The sequence below is a fragment of the Pinus tabuliformis genome, chromosome 3_1 (assembly GCF_031772625.1).
Source record: "Pinus tabuliformis cultivar Carrire ecotype Pingquan chromosome 3_1, CPIR1, whole genome shotgun sequence".
Classification (NCBI taxonomy): Eukaryota; Viridiplantae; Streptophyta; class Pinopsida; order Pinales; family Pinaceae; genus Pinus; species Pinus tabuliformis.
Genome location: NC_142301.1, coordinates 680,667,435 through 680,682,483, shown reverse-complemented (window position 1 = coordinate 680,682,483; position 15,049 = coordinate 680,667,435).

The following is a 15,049-nucleotide window of genomic DNA, read 5'->3' as shown; positions in this document are numbered from 1 at the left end:
CATCCGGTCCGGTACTCCATGACCCCGGGCATCTGGCAAGGCTGGCCCACTCCCTCCACAACTACTAAGGCGCACAGCCCCAGGCATCGAAGTCTTATACAACCCTTCCAGACTTCGGCATCCCAATCCAATAACAGGCACCAAGCCTAGAACATCAGGCACTTGGCCTCCTCAAGATGGTCTCATAGCTCTTCAAGAGCTATCCATCAAGAGCTATACATAAGACAAAGGAACCACTGGCATATGTAGTGTTGATTGAGTTTGTCCCCAGCCCATATGGTGTTACTTATTCTCTCTCATGTGTATGGGCTCACACGAGATCATTGAATAAACCGGCCCTTTCGGCCCCTTTGTGGAGTCTTGTGAATCATCACACCTCAACATGCAACCAATGCATTTGCTATACCATCATAGTATCATAGAAAATAATCCGCATGCCAAGTTTTGCATGTCATCATGAGAACATTTATCATTGTTAATCGCAAAAATAACGAACTGCATGCTCATGCATGTCATAAATTTGTATGCAACTATCACATGCTTCACCTCATGAAATACCATCATAAGTTATAACATCAACATATTTGCATCAAAGATATATCATGACTTCACGTAATAAATGAAACACATGTCAGTATACATCTTATCATAACATCATGATCTCTATGAATATCATACCCATTATGAGCATTCAACATCGTTATAATAACAGATAAATAAAAGCATCACATATACCCTCATACCATCACATCATGAAACATCATTAATATGATAACCATCTCAATACTTATCAAATATAGAACAACAATGCACTTTAAGCATTATTATCATGAACTGATTTCATTTAATTATATAAACAATGAATACTAACTATGAATTAAGATTATTCAACATCTCTCTAAGATCTATGTTATCTCATGAATACTATTATTGTCATGTTTTCATCAAGATACCAATTGCTTTATATGTAACATTCCAAAATTAAAAATATCTAATGTAACATTAATTTAAATGAGAGTGCCACTTACCTAACCTAATAACCATGATTTTAATTAACTAAATGTTACTTGAATGAATAGTGCTTACCTGTTTACCTATGGTCGAAGTAGACTTACCGCAACAAGGTTTTGGGGACGACTCTCCACCCAACCGTAGGCTCAATTGTGCAACGTCTTGCTACAACTGGCCACCCCTGAGCCCTCAATCAACGTTCTACTGCCAGTGACTCCTAGGTCTTAGTATACCATTCTTCCAAGAGAATGAAAGACAGAATCTCGGAAAGATGGAATGCTGGAATCCTCTCATCTTCCTTACCATCTATTAAATAAAACAAAACATTGGAAGGGGAACCACATGCACACACTCCATGTGTCTACATGCAACTTTCTTTTGATTTTTAGCTTTCTTGTTTTATTTCTTTACTTTTCTTTTGATTTTCAGCTTTCTTGTTTTATTTCCTTCTTTTTGATAGTTTTCTTGTTTTATTTCTATTTATTCTGATTTAGAGTTTTAGTATAGTTATTACTATTTTTATTTTTTATTATTTTTATTTATTTTCTTGTATATTTTTAAATATCATTTATTATTTATGATTTATTATTTTTATTATTTATTATTTATTATTATATTATTATATTATTATTTTTATTATTTATTATGTATTATTAAGGGAAGGGATATTACATACTCTCCCCCTTTAAGGAACTTCGTCCCGAAGTTATGTTGAATTATGTATTATGTATTGTTTTTATTATTTATTATTTATTATTTTATTTACTTCCTGTTTCCAACACCCTCTGCTGAACTAGTATAACCAGTAGGCATCGAAAGTCCCCAACACCCCGGGAAATATGTGAAGTCTTATTCATGAAACAATGAGTGTAGATTAGTAAAGTAAAACCTCTATTAGTTGACTCTCATTTGTCAGTATGAACACAATACTTCTCAGAGTCTACTTATACAATTTCCAACAACATTCCTTCTTATACTTAAACTGTTATTTTTCCTAGTTTATCATTGGTCATTCCTCAATTACGAGCATTCTCAACTTCCTATCTTGGCACTTTTAAACTAAATAGATCATCACTATGTCCTTTACTAATCATGTTGCTCGGTTCAATCATCAATATCATTAAGAGAATTTTCTTCTTGACATAAACATCCTTTACTTCCTCCTACCATATATTCATAGATACAATTTAAAACATGTTACACTTGAAATGTTGCTACTATTCTTCTAATATAATAACTTATCTTCCTTGAATTGCTCATTTTTATTATGGATTCTCTTCTTTAATCTAATGTTATCATACCCTTTAGGGCCATTGAAATGATCTTCTTTATTATTCAACTTTATTAGTTGTTACACAAAGCAGTTGTATAGCAGTGTAGAGAGGTCATATCCTCCTATGATTATATCACGAAACCTCATGTAACTATATTACATAACCTTTCATCTTTATATATATATATATATATATATATATATATATATTTGTAAATCATATATGTCAAAATATCCTTTATCACAAACAAATATTTTAAAGTCATATATAATATTAATATATATATTCATCATAACTTTTATTATGACAAAATTTCAATATACATTATTGTATTATTACAAATATTTTCCAGTTATATCATAAATTAACTCACTTGAATTTTAAACACATATTAAATATATCAACACATTTTTTTTTTGATAAATTTAAAATAACAATTAATATTATCTGCATACATACTATGCAATTATATTTTATGTAATATATAAAATTGAAAATCATATTAGTTTCCACAACTATTATACTAACTTCACAATCAATCAATTTATTATATAATTATAGACTATGCAGACTAATATTAAACACCAAACATGAAGCCTAGGAAAAAGAATTATATAATGAAACCTTGAGAAGGACTACACATAAATTGATAAGAGAAGAGAAAATCAATTAATAGAGGATGTATTGGATTCATGATACTGAGGCTTTTGCAAAAGAATTTATCAAGTTTTACCATGGGAAATGGAAGGAGTTACCAAGCACACCAAGCATATGAAACCTTTTTGTGGATGATAGTGGCTTTGGGCTTCAAATGATTAACTAAGGATGAATATAATGAGACAGTAAGGCAAAGGTGTGAATTGATGTAAAATCCAATATTAATAATTTAAGGAATGTTGTAAGGCTAGTAATATATTGAGGAAGGAAGAAAATATGACAAGAGATTAAATTTCAAAGCTGATGAGGCTCACGATGTACTTAATGAATTGTCAACTTCCTAGTTGAAAGAAGTGAAAATGAATATTGGAAAGCAATTGGTATCTTGATGAAAACATGACAATAATAGTATTCATGAGATAACATAGATCTTAGAGGGATGTTGAATAATCTTAATTCATAGTTAGTATTCATTGTTTATATAATTAAATGAAATCAGTTCATGATAATAATGCTTAAAGTGCATTGTTGTTCTATATTTGATAAGTATTGAGACGGTTATCATATTAATGATGTTTCATGATGTGATGGTATGAGGGTATATGTGATGCTTTTATTTATCTGTTATTATAACGATGTTGAATGCTCATAATGGGTATGATATTCATAGAGATCATGATGTTATGATAAGATGTATACTGACATGTGTTTCATTTATTACATGAAGTCATGATATATCTTTGATGCAAATATGTTGATGTTATAACTTATGATGGTATTTCATGAGGTGAAGCATGTGATAGTTGCATACAAATTTATGACATGCATGAGCATGCAGTTCGTTATTTTTGCAATTAACAATGATAAATGTTCTCATGATGACATGCAAAACTTGGGATGCAGATTATTTTCTATGATACTATGATGGTATAGCAAATGCATTGGTTGCATGTTGAGGTGTGATGATTCACAGGACTCCACAAAGGGGCCGAAAGGGCCGGTTTATTCAATGATCTCGTGTGAGCCCATACGCATGAGAGAGAATAAGTAACACCATATGGACTGGGGACAAACTCAATCAACACTACATATGCCAGTGGTTCCTTTGTATTATGTATAGCTCTTGATGGATAGCTCTTGAAGAGCTATGAGACCATCTTGAGGAGGCCAAGTGCCTGATGTTCCAGGCTTGGTGCCTGTTATTGGATTGGGATGCCGAAGTCTGGAAGGGTTGTATAAGACTTCGATGCCTGGGGTTGTGCGCCTTAGTAGTTGTGGAGGGAGTGGGCCAGCCTTGCCAGATGCCCGGGGTCATGGAGTACCGGACCGGATGCCTGCCTTGGGGCAGATGAGGTCTGAGTCAGGCGTGAGCCTTGGGGCCAGCCTTGGACTAGGATACAGACCGGGTCAGGCTTAGCCTGGTGCCGAAAGTGGGAAAAAGGACAGAGATTCCTTGAGATTTCCCGGGGTGTTGGGGACTTTCGATGCCTGTTGGTTATACTAGTTCAGCAGAGGGTGTTGGAAACAGGAAGTAAATAAAATAATAAATAATAAATAATAAAAAAATAATACATAATACATAATTCAACATAACTTCGGGACGAAGTTCCTTAAAGGGGGAGAGTATGTAATATCCCTTCCCTTGATAATACATAATAAATAATAAAAATAATAATATAATAATATAATAATAAATAATAAATAATAAAAATAATAAATAATACAAATAAATAATAATAATATAAATAATAAATCACTTAATAATAAATAATAAATAATAAATGAATTTAAAAATATACAAGAAAATAAATAAAAATAATAAAAATAAAAATAGTAATAACTATACTAAAACTCTAAATCAGAATAAATAGAAATAAAACAAGAAAACTATCAAAAAGAAGGAAATAAAACAAGAAAGCTAAAAAATCAAAAGAAAAGTAAAGAAATAAAACAAGAAAGCTAAAAATCAAAAGAAAGTTGCATGTAAACACATGGAGTGTGTGCATGTGGTTCCCCTTCCAATGTTGTTCTATTTAATAGATGGTGAGGAAGATGAGAGGCATTCTTGCATTCCATCTTTCCGAGATTCTGTCTTTCATTCTCTTGGGAGAATGGTATACTAAGACTTAGGAACACTGGCAGTAGTACGTTGATTGAGGCTCGGGGGTGGCCAGTTGTAGCAAGACGTTGCTCAATTGAGCCTACGGTTGGGTGGAGAGCTGTCCCCAAAACCTTGTTGCAGTAAGCCTACTTCGACCACAGGTAAACAGGTAAGTACTATTCATGCGGTTTGCATTTAGTTAATTAAAATCATGGTTATTTGGCTAGGTAAGTGGCACTCTCATTTAAACTAATGTTAAATTAGATATTTATGGTCTGCCTGCAAGCGCACCTGCGAATGCAACACCATTTTGAAACCCTTAAATTACAATACATTTAGCCATAAAATTGCTTGCATAAGACAGAAGTTTGTAAGCTTGCAGCGATGGCTATGCGTGTTCCTGCAAATTCCATTGTTCATTTCGACAATAATGTCGAGAAATCTGCACATACTATAAGATCAACTGATCAACCTCACATTGTGGTTTGAAACATTTGTTGGGAGATAATACCATTTACACACCCAATTGTATTATTTCCTCATCCAAAGTAGGTAATTGTTCCTACAACAAATTATACTCGTTATAATTTGTTCTTGCAGCTATCAAGAACCAAGCAGCAAAGGAAGGATTCGGTGAAAGACCCAGGTAACTGTTCGGGCCGAAGTACACTCATCATACTTCCCCATGCAGGGAGGTTATTGCAGTTATGGCGAGTGGTGAAGGTAGCATATGGGCGCTGGATCAGGAACTGGACGAGAATATTGACGCCGAAATATGTAGAGATTTTCTTCCTGTCTTCTCATGATTGTCTCTGACAGCTTTATGTGCGAACCTCATTTCACAATCATGAAATCTACACTTAAAAAGTCTTAATCTAAGATGCACTGCTGTATGTGGCCTTTTTATTATGATTTGTATTCGTTAGAGCCCCCTTTCGAATGCATCATTGTTCTTTCCTGCATTGATTTTATAAAACGTTTAAGTTCAATTCCCTATAACATGTCGTCCTCACATTTTATCCCTTCCACTAGTTTGTTTACTTAGTTCATTGGGCCATGCTGATGCCATTCCCATTGATTTTTTATGACCTTTCAGTGGATTTTTTATAGTATACTGTATAATTATTATAAACTTGTGGTAAAAAAAAAAAAAAAAAACACAGAATAGAAATTTCCATACCGAATATTCCAGATCTTGCTACGATTAGCCCCTTCTCGCGGAAAATACAAATTGGAAGATTAATATAAATCACAAAAAGGAAAAGTGTGTTTTGAAACTTTGCCTTCTGTGCGAGGATTATAATTTCTTTAAAACCTTGATTAGTTAAATCGAAGCTCTGTAATTTCAAAATACTCACAAAAAAAAAAAATTGAAAACTTTGATTCATAGTACTATGGATGACATGGCCTTGGTTCCACATCCATTAAATGCATTTAGTATAGTGGTAGAGATATGAGGTGTGCAAGGTAGAATAACTGTTTCAACTTTTCAAAAATTTCCATACTTTATGTAGTGCATATTTTCTGGTTTTTTAGCTGGAATAGTCTCCGTTTGAAGCTCACATGTGAACTCTATTTTAAAGTGCAATATTGGATAGCACATAATGTATTGAGTTACTGTCTTTTGCAAGATTGTTGTACCAATTTTATTTTCTAATTGGTTGTTTATTTGAGGCTTATTTTCTAATTGGTTGAATGGAGGCATGGATTCAACAAACAAAAAAATATACGAGACATTGACTTATGTTGCGGAACGGAATAAGAATTATCTTATCAATGACATGTTAATTGTTTTTGAATGGTAAATTAGTGAGCACGAAGTGTCCATGAAAACTAATATGCGTTGAAATTTGTTCATAGAGATTTTAATGTTATTCCATGGTATCATAGTTGCTAAATTTGATTCTGATGAAGTTTGAAAGGATCCGATGATTTCCCACATTCAAAGAACTATCGAACTGGAAAAGATAAAAGAAAAAGACCTTAATCGTTGTATTTTAGCGCTATCTTCTAATTTTCTGCCATTTCTTTTGTGACTTGAGACTGTTCTTAACTAGTTTCTTTGACAATGTCTGCTGTAAGTAAATCATCTGCAGTGTAAATAAATATAATTATTCCAGTGTATGATATTATACAAGAAACAAAATTATTATATTGTTTTTTTTTAATGTTGATTTGATAAGCCATAACGTCATTTGAATTTGAAGGTTAGAAAATCAAACTACCACTATAGTTCCAAAGTATTCTTAATGGCATTTGGAATGGCTCAATCAATGAATTTATGCTCCAGTTAAAAAAAAAAATAAAAAAAAAAAATAATAATGATTCAGATATGTTATATATATTGGTTATGCACCGTTTGCTTCAATACTCTTAGTTAACTTCTACCAGTTTCTAGAAGAAAAAAATGTTATTTAGATACATAGATTCTTTGCTTGCACTATTTTGTGTATATGATGAATGGAAATTTCTTAAAAGCTCCCTTTTATTCCCCGATAACTGGAATTCCATGAAGCCTGCCGAGTAAATGACTTCTTTATGATTTTAATGACAGAGATATCAAATTTAAAAGGCACCATGGCCTTATCATTGAATGGTAGATATAACTAGTTATTCGTTCTTAGAAATGGTACTAATTCAAAAACCCCTAACTCCACTGTCATCATTGTAGGCTAATTTTTAGAATTTATCTTATGTGTGTATTCTCCTGTGATGCTCGCTCACTACTGAACATTTCAATCTGAATATGTTAATGGTTTTATAAAGGAAGATTTTGAATGTACCAACTCACTCTGGGCCTTGTAGTCTGTTTATAAAATTGAACAGATTTTCCTCCTCTACATGTCCTTAATATCCAACATTAATGCTGAAAATTGCCTGAAAAACTTTCCTTGGAATGAGGGGAAGTGACTGGTGAGTTTCACTGGCAAATGCAGTATGTAGAAATTTTTTTCAATAATATAGTACATGCTTACTAATCTACATTACTAACAGTACATTAATAATAGTAATGGTAACATTAGTAATTTATCATTAATATGATTTAACGATGTGTCATGATACATTAATCATGTATGATATTATCATATTAGTGATATTAATAATACATTATGATCATTATTAATGTAGATTCCTTTTTCGGTTGATAAAAAAAGGGCAGACGATCTACTGTATATGTGGGTTAGTTGGGCAATCAGCTGGGACACTGGTTTGACTCTGGTTGACAAAAAAAAAATTAATGATTTAGGCGTATTTGATAACAACATAAACATCACTTCAAGCTATGATCAATGGAAGGTAAAAGGGTAGAGGAATAGGTTAAAGGCTTAATCAGGGATAGAATTTGATTTGCTTTTCACTGACATTTTGTTGAGAAATTTAATGCATGCATTTAGTGAGTAGATACGTTTGGACAAATAGATTTTACAAGCCAATTGTAAGATTTTACATGCAGCGCCTTCCAAGGGACCCAATAACAGAATATGAGGAGTACATATATCTGAGCTCTCAGAATTAATGGATCATAACTCTCGCTCATTCGTGTTGCATTCTCTCACTGAGTGCAATATATATTCAGCGAGAATTAAGATCGAAATGGGTGGAGGCTATGATGAGGAAAAACATATGATGAGGAAAAACAGGACACAGTGACTGAGCATGATGGCAAAAGAAATTTTCATCATAAGAGAACCTTTCAGACCCTGTACGAGATACAACTCGGGTTGGAAAGAGGGATTTTGAGATTACACGGGGTATGAAATTGATTCCTTGTCTGGAGAACTTTGAATGCTTTTTCTGCGGGCAGTTGCAAAAGCACAGGCAGGAAAAGCAGTGAGTTTTGATCTGGTACTTCATTCTCAATAAAATTCTGTTTGTTTCCTGAGACGAAGTTAGAATCTGTTCCCGATAAAAGGTTGGTTCCATAATTGAATTGATTTACAACATTTATATTATTTTGCGGCAGGAGACGCATCCACTGGGTAGGATGGTACCTTTCCCAAAACAAAACTCAATGAAATATATTTCTAATTCCACCATTTGCAACGCCAAGGATAAAATAATGATCCAACTTTGAAACAATTAACAAAATTTAAATAAAATGTTTCAGAAAATACCCAGTAGCTTAGATTCTGAGACCGACAATGAGAAAAACTCCATAATAAAATTCATCAATTAAAGAACTCCATAATAAAATTCATCAATTAAAGAACTCCATTGCTCCGCTATTACGAATGTTATCCGAGCTTTTCTATTTATTTGGATTTGGAAGTTCCTGTTTGGAATGTTCTCTGGAATCCCATCCGTTGCAGATATTTAGTTTAGAGGTTTGCCCCTGTTTGGAAAATTATATTCGTCTCCAAGGCCAGAGCCAGAGGAAAGCATTTGCAATGCATAGTAAGCATGCTTATTTTCATTGAATTTATGTTGGAAGGATGCAACTCGTAGCTTTTCTTGAAAAACAACTAAACCCTATACGCAATTTTAATTCATTTCGGTTGTGTGTATACAATAAAAAAAATCACCTGGCCTGATTCTATAGAATTTTAATTCATTCACATCTGGAATCATTCCATTAAATACAATGTGGTTCATTTGGTTTCTTCCATTACATTTCAAATTAGGTTGGCTCCCGGCTCTGTATATGCAATTTCAAAATCAGCTACGCTTATTGGATACAATTTTAATTCACATGGGATCTGTCTATACAGTGTGAAATAATTTTGATTTACTGTATACAATTTCAATTCATGTGGATTATCTCATTTACAAACAATGCCCATTTGTTAGCTTTGGTTTTTAGTAGATTATTGGAGTCAAAATTGATCAGTCGAAGAGATAGAAGGTGCATTGTTTTCTCCTATTACAGAAGTATCCGGAGACCTGCACGTCTACCTCTTACAGATTAAAATAAATTGTCCAGACTCCAAGCTATTCTCAAAAGATCACAAATTACGACCTTGGCAGAATCCTTTTACTTCTTATCTATCCTCCAGCTTGTTCTTATTTTATGTTTGCTGTAAATATTAGTTTGTTAGACAGGTTAATTTACTCCTAATGTACTAGTGACTGAAAGTTATTATTCTGCATTTACCATATCTCTTACCTGTTCCAAAATTCTTATCTCAAGACCAGATCTTTTTTTATTTGTCAATGACTTCATGGGCGGAGCAACTATCCTTTGCCCTTGTTGCATTCCTGTTCTTCTCCAAGGCTGAACTTTCTTGTTTATTTACTTCTGGATATTTGCTCAACTCAGATGATCTTCATCTTCCATCTTTACAATATCTAAAAGTACTTGGATTTTGTTCTCCCGTTTATCAAAGGGATTAGATTCACCTGGGTTTTAATATTCCTTCCCATAAGTAAACACAGGTCTTCTGATGCATATTTCCCCCTCGCATTCTTCTCCTACTGGATCTCATGCCTTCCATGTGGCAGTAAGGCTATCACCCTCACAAACGGTTTTCTCCTTTTTTGTCTTACTTCTTCAAGACGGGAGTTTCTCTCCAAGGAAATTTCACTCCTTCGGCTAATTTCTTTTGAGCAGATTACTGCCATATGCCTATATTTATGACAGGTTCTGCATCTGAATACCACATTTTTCAAGATCCAAATTTGGTTTCAGTTTACTGACACAAATTTATTATCATTACTTTTGGTCTATGTAACATTCCAAAATTAAAAATATCTAATGTAACATTAATTTAAATGAGAGTGCCACTTACCTAACCTAATAACCATGATTTTAATTAACTAAATGTTACTTGAATGAATAGTGCTTACCTGTTTACCTGTGGTCAAAGTAGGCTTACCGCAACAAGGTTTTGGGGACGACTCTCCACCCAACCGTAAGCTCAATTGTGCAACGTCTTGCTACAACTGGCCACCCCCGAGCCCTCAATCAACGTTCTACTGCCAGTGACTCCTAGGTCTTAGTATACCATTCTCCCAAGAGAATGAAAGACAGAATCTCAGAAAGATGGAATGCTGGAATCTCTCTCATCTTCCTCACCATCTATGAAATAAAACAAAACATTGGAAGGGGAACCACATGCACACACTCCATGTGTCTACATGCAACTTTCTTTTGATTTTTAGCTTTCTTGTTTTATTTCCTTCTTTTTGATAGTTTTCTTGTTTTATTTCTATTTATTCCGATTTAGAGTTTTAGTATAGTTATTACTATTTTTATTTTTTATTATTTTTATTTATTTTCTTGTATATTTTTAAATATCATTTATTATTTATGATTTATTATTTTTATTATTTATTATTAAGTGATTTATTATTTATTATTTATATTATTATTATTTATTATTTATTATTATATTATTATTTTTATTATTTATTATGTATTATTAAGGGAAGGGATATTACATACTCTCCCCCTTTAAGGAACTTCGTCCCGAAGTTATGTTGAATTATGTATTATGTATTGTTTTTATTATTTATTATTTTATTTACTTCCTGTTTCCAACACCCTCTGCTGAACTAGTATAACCAGCAGGCATCGAAAGTCCCCAACACCCCGGGAAATCTCAAGGAATCTCTGTCCTTTTTCCCACTTTCGGCACCAGGCTAAGCCTGACCTGGTCTGTATCCTAGTCCAAGGCTGGCCCCAAGGCTCGCGCCTGACTCAGACCTCATCTGCCCCAAGGCAGGCATCCGATCCGGTACTCAATGACCCCGGGCATCTGGCAAGGCTGGCCCACTCCCTCCACAACTACTAAGGCGCACAGCCCCAGGCATCGAAGTCCTTTACATCCCTTCCAGACTTCGGCATCCCAATCCAATAACAGGCACCAAGCCTAGAACATCAGGCACTTGGCCTCCTCAAGATGGTTCCGTAGCTCTTCTAGAGCTATCCATCAAGAGCTATACACAAGACAAAGGAACCACTGGCATATGTAGTGTTGATTGAGTTGTCCCCAGCCCATATGATGTTACTTATTCTCCCTCGTGCATATGGGCTCGCACAAGATCATCAAATAAACCGGCCCTCTCGGGCCATTTGTGGAGTCCTGTGAATCATCACACCTCAACATGCAACCAATGCATTAGCTATACCATCATAGTATCATAGAAAATAATCCACATGCCAAGTCTTGCATGTCATCATGTAACATTCATCATCGTTAATCGTAACATTATGAATAATAACGAACTACATGCTCATGCATGTCATAAATTTTTACGGAACTATCACATGCTTCATCTCATGAAATAACATCATAAGTTATAACATCAACATATTTGCAATAAAAATATATCATGACTTCACATAATAAATGAACCATATATCAATAAACCTCATATTATAGCATCATAATTCCTATGCCACGTTATGCATATCATATCCATCATGAATTTCCAACATTAATTACCTATCATCACGTAGTAAATGAATATGTCAATATACCTTGACATAACATCATAATGCCTCATCATAAGTATACATCATTACTATTGTAACCAGTATATAAATATGAACCACATGGTCATGATCACCCTCATACCATCATATTATGAAACATCATCAATATGAGAAACATCTCAATACTTATCAAATATAGAATAATACTCTATAAGCATTCTTATCATGATTCATTAGAAAATGAATTTCATTTACTTTACAAACATTCAACTATGAACTAAGATTATTCAACATCCATCTAGGATTTATGTTATCTCATCAATGTTATTAGTGTGATGTTTTCATCAAGACACCAATTAGTTTTTTTTTAATAATCATTTCCACTTCTTTCAACTAAGAAGTTGACCATTTACACCATAGGTATAATTATCTAAATACATTGTTAAATTTCACATGAGCCTCATCACCTTGAGTCTTAATCTCTCATCATATTTTCTTCCTTCCCCAAGGAAATTCTGGTGAAATTGATTGTTAAGATATTACTAGTTATACAATCATTATTTAAATCATCTATCTCAAAATTAAAATCCCTTGGTTTTACATCCATTTACCCTTTGTTTTACCGATTCCAATATCGCTATATGCAATTGCATATAAACGTTTTTTCATCATGATTTAATTTTATATCATGCTTAATTTACTTGCTCTTCTTTTGTCACTATGTACACAATCCTTCTCAAGGTATCCGTCTAAAATTTCTAGCAACATTCCTTCCTATATCTTCCTCGTTTATTATCATTTGGTCATCATGCAACTTCACACCTTCACATTTTTAAAATATGTAGATCATCATTATGACCATTACCAATGGTGTTTCTAGCGCTACTCATTAATACCTTTAAAAGAACTTTCTTCTTGATAGAACATCCCTTCATTTTCTCCTATCCGATATTCATAGATATATTTTTCTTTTTCTCCCTGTCTTGATTTCCTACTATTCCATGTCTATTGGCTTCAAAAATGGAAGTTTCTTCACTTCCTTCTATTTTATTAAATTGACTTGAATTTCTCACCTCCAATCATTGTGGTTTTTCCTCTTCTCCTATAGCACTGATATACCTGGGAAATGTTGTTACTATTTCCAACTTGGGTAAGACCTGATAAATAAATTCATTAAGACAGTTACCAAGTGTAATCCACTTATCTTTTCCTGTTTTAAGACATCAACATAATAAAATCTCCTTATGATACGTCTTGTTATCCATAATTCATTCATATAGTTAGTCACCTGTGAAAAACTTTACAATGTAGCTCTCCCATTGTTATAGATGTTGTTATGCACACAACTTATCTTCTCCAATAATTCTATTTATCATACCTTACAAGTTCCTTAAAATAACCTTCATTATTACCTTGATTTTTCAAGTTCATTAGTTGATTGCCAATATTTTCTTCTTTATGTGCATCATCCTTAGATAGACCTTATAGTGATGTTGGATACCTATAGTAATAGGTTTCATATTTCATGATTGATTATTGAAAATCCAAATATGCTCTGCTTTGTTACTACAAAGATCCCATATTTCCAGGAAATCAGAGGTGTATGAAATACTTCAAATATTGAGGACCTTATTTACAAATTTTGTGGATGATTCAACAGTTCAAGCTGGATCATGCCATGTTTCAATTTTGAGTTATAGAATAGAGAAAGAAGTCTGTCCAAATAGCTTAATCTTGGCAGATAAGTAGTTCAGGTAGAGAAACAAAGGTTCCCAAAAGCCTAATCTGGGACCCTGGAAGAGATAAGGGTAGAAGCAGATAGAGTAAAAAATGAAAAAGCCAAAGAAAAGAAAGGGCAATTGAGGGTTGCAAGTCTAAGTGCCCCTCCAAGAAGAAACTAAAAAATGTTAGGTGAAATAGTTGGGTAGGCAGTTGTGGTTGCAGAAAGGACAGGTTCACCATTACATAGTTGTCAAAGATATTTTGCCAAGGCAATGGACATATCAGCAAAAAAGGTGGTGAATTTCATGGATTCACAGCAGAGAGCATCACTAACTTCACTTTTTCCCCTCTACTCCATCATTAACATCCCCTTTCTCAAAGATTCCCCTCCTTCACTTTACTAACTCCTAAATCTACTATTTAACTCCCTTATTCTACCCCTTGCCCTAATAGTAATAACACTAAGGTGTATAAAGCCCTAAATGTTATATATTCCCTCCCCTAGGCATAATAGCCGAGAAATCTGCAAAGAGGGATCATAGTGGCATCTGGCCACCATGGTGAACCTATCTCCGATACTCTCCCTTTGCTGCAGATCATTTCCCCTCAAAAAATACCTTTGCATGGGTAAAAACCCCTCTCTAAACCCCTCTAGCCCACAAACCCTCCGCAAACCTTATAAAAGGCAAAATTCCGCCTTCAGCACGCTCCCAAATGCAAGCGCGGGTGGTCAGAAGTTGAAACATTTGAAAACCATGTCAAAAAACCCACAAACAGTTAATATTTCCGCCGCCCTATCCGCCGTGCACCTTACACCTCCGCCAGCCGTCGGATCAAGCCTTCCAGATCCGACGGCCCACAACAATATCGGAGCGCTATCCACGTCCGCACGTTAACTCCCGAGAACAT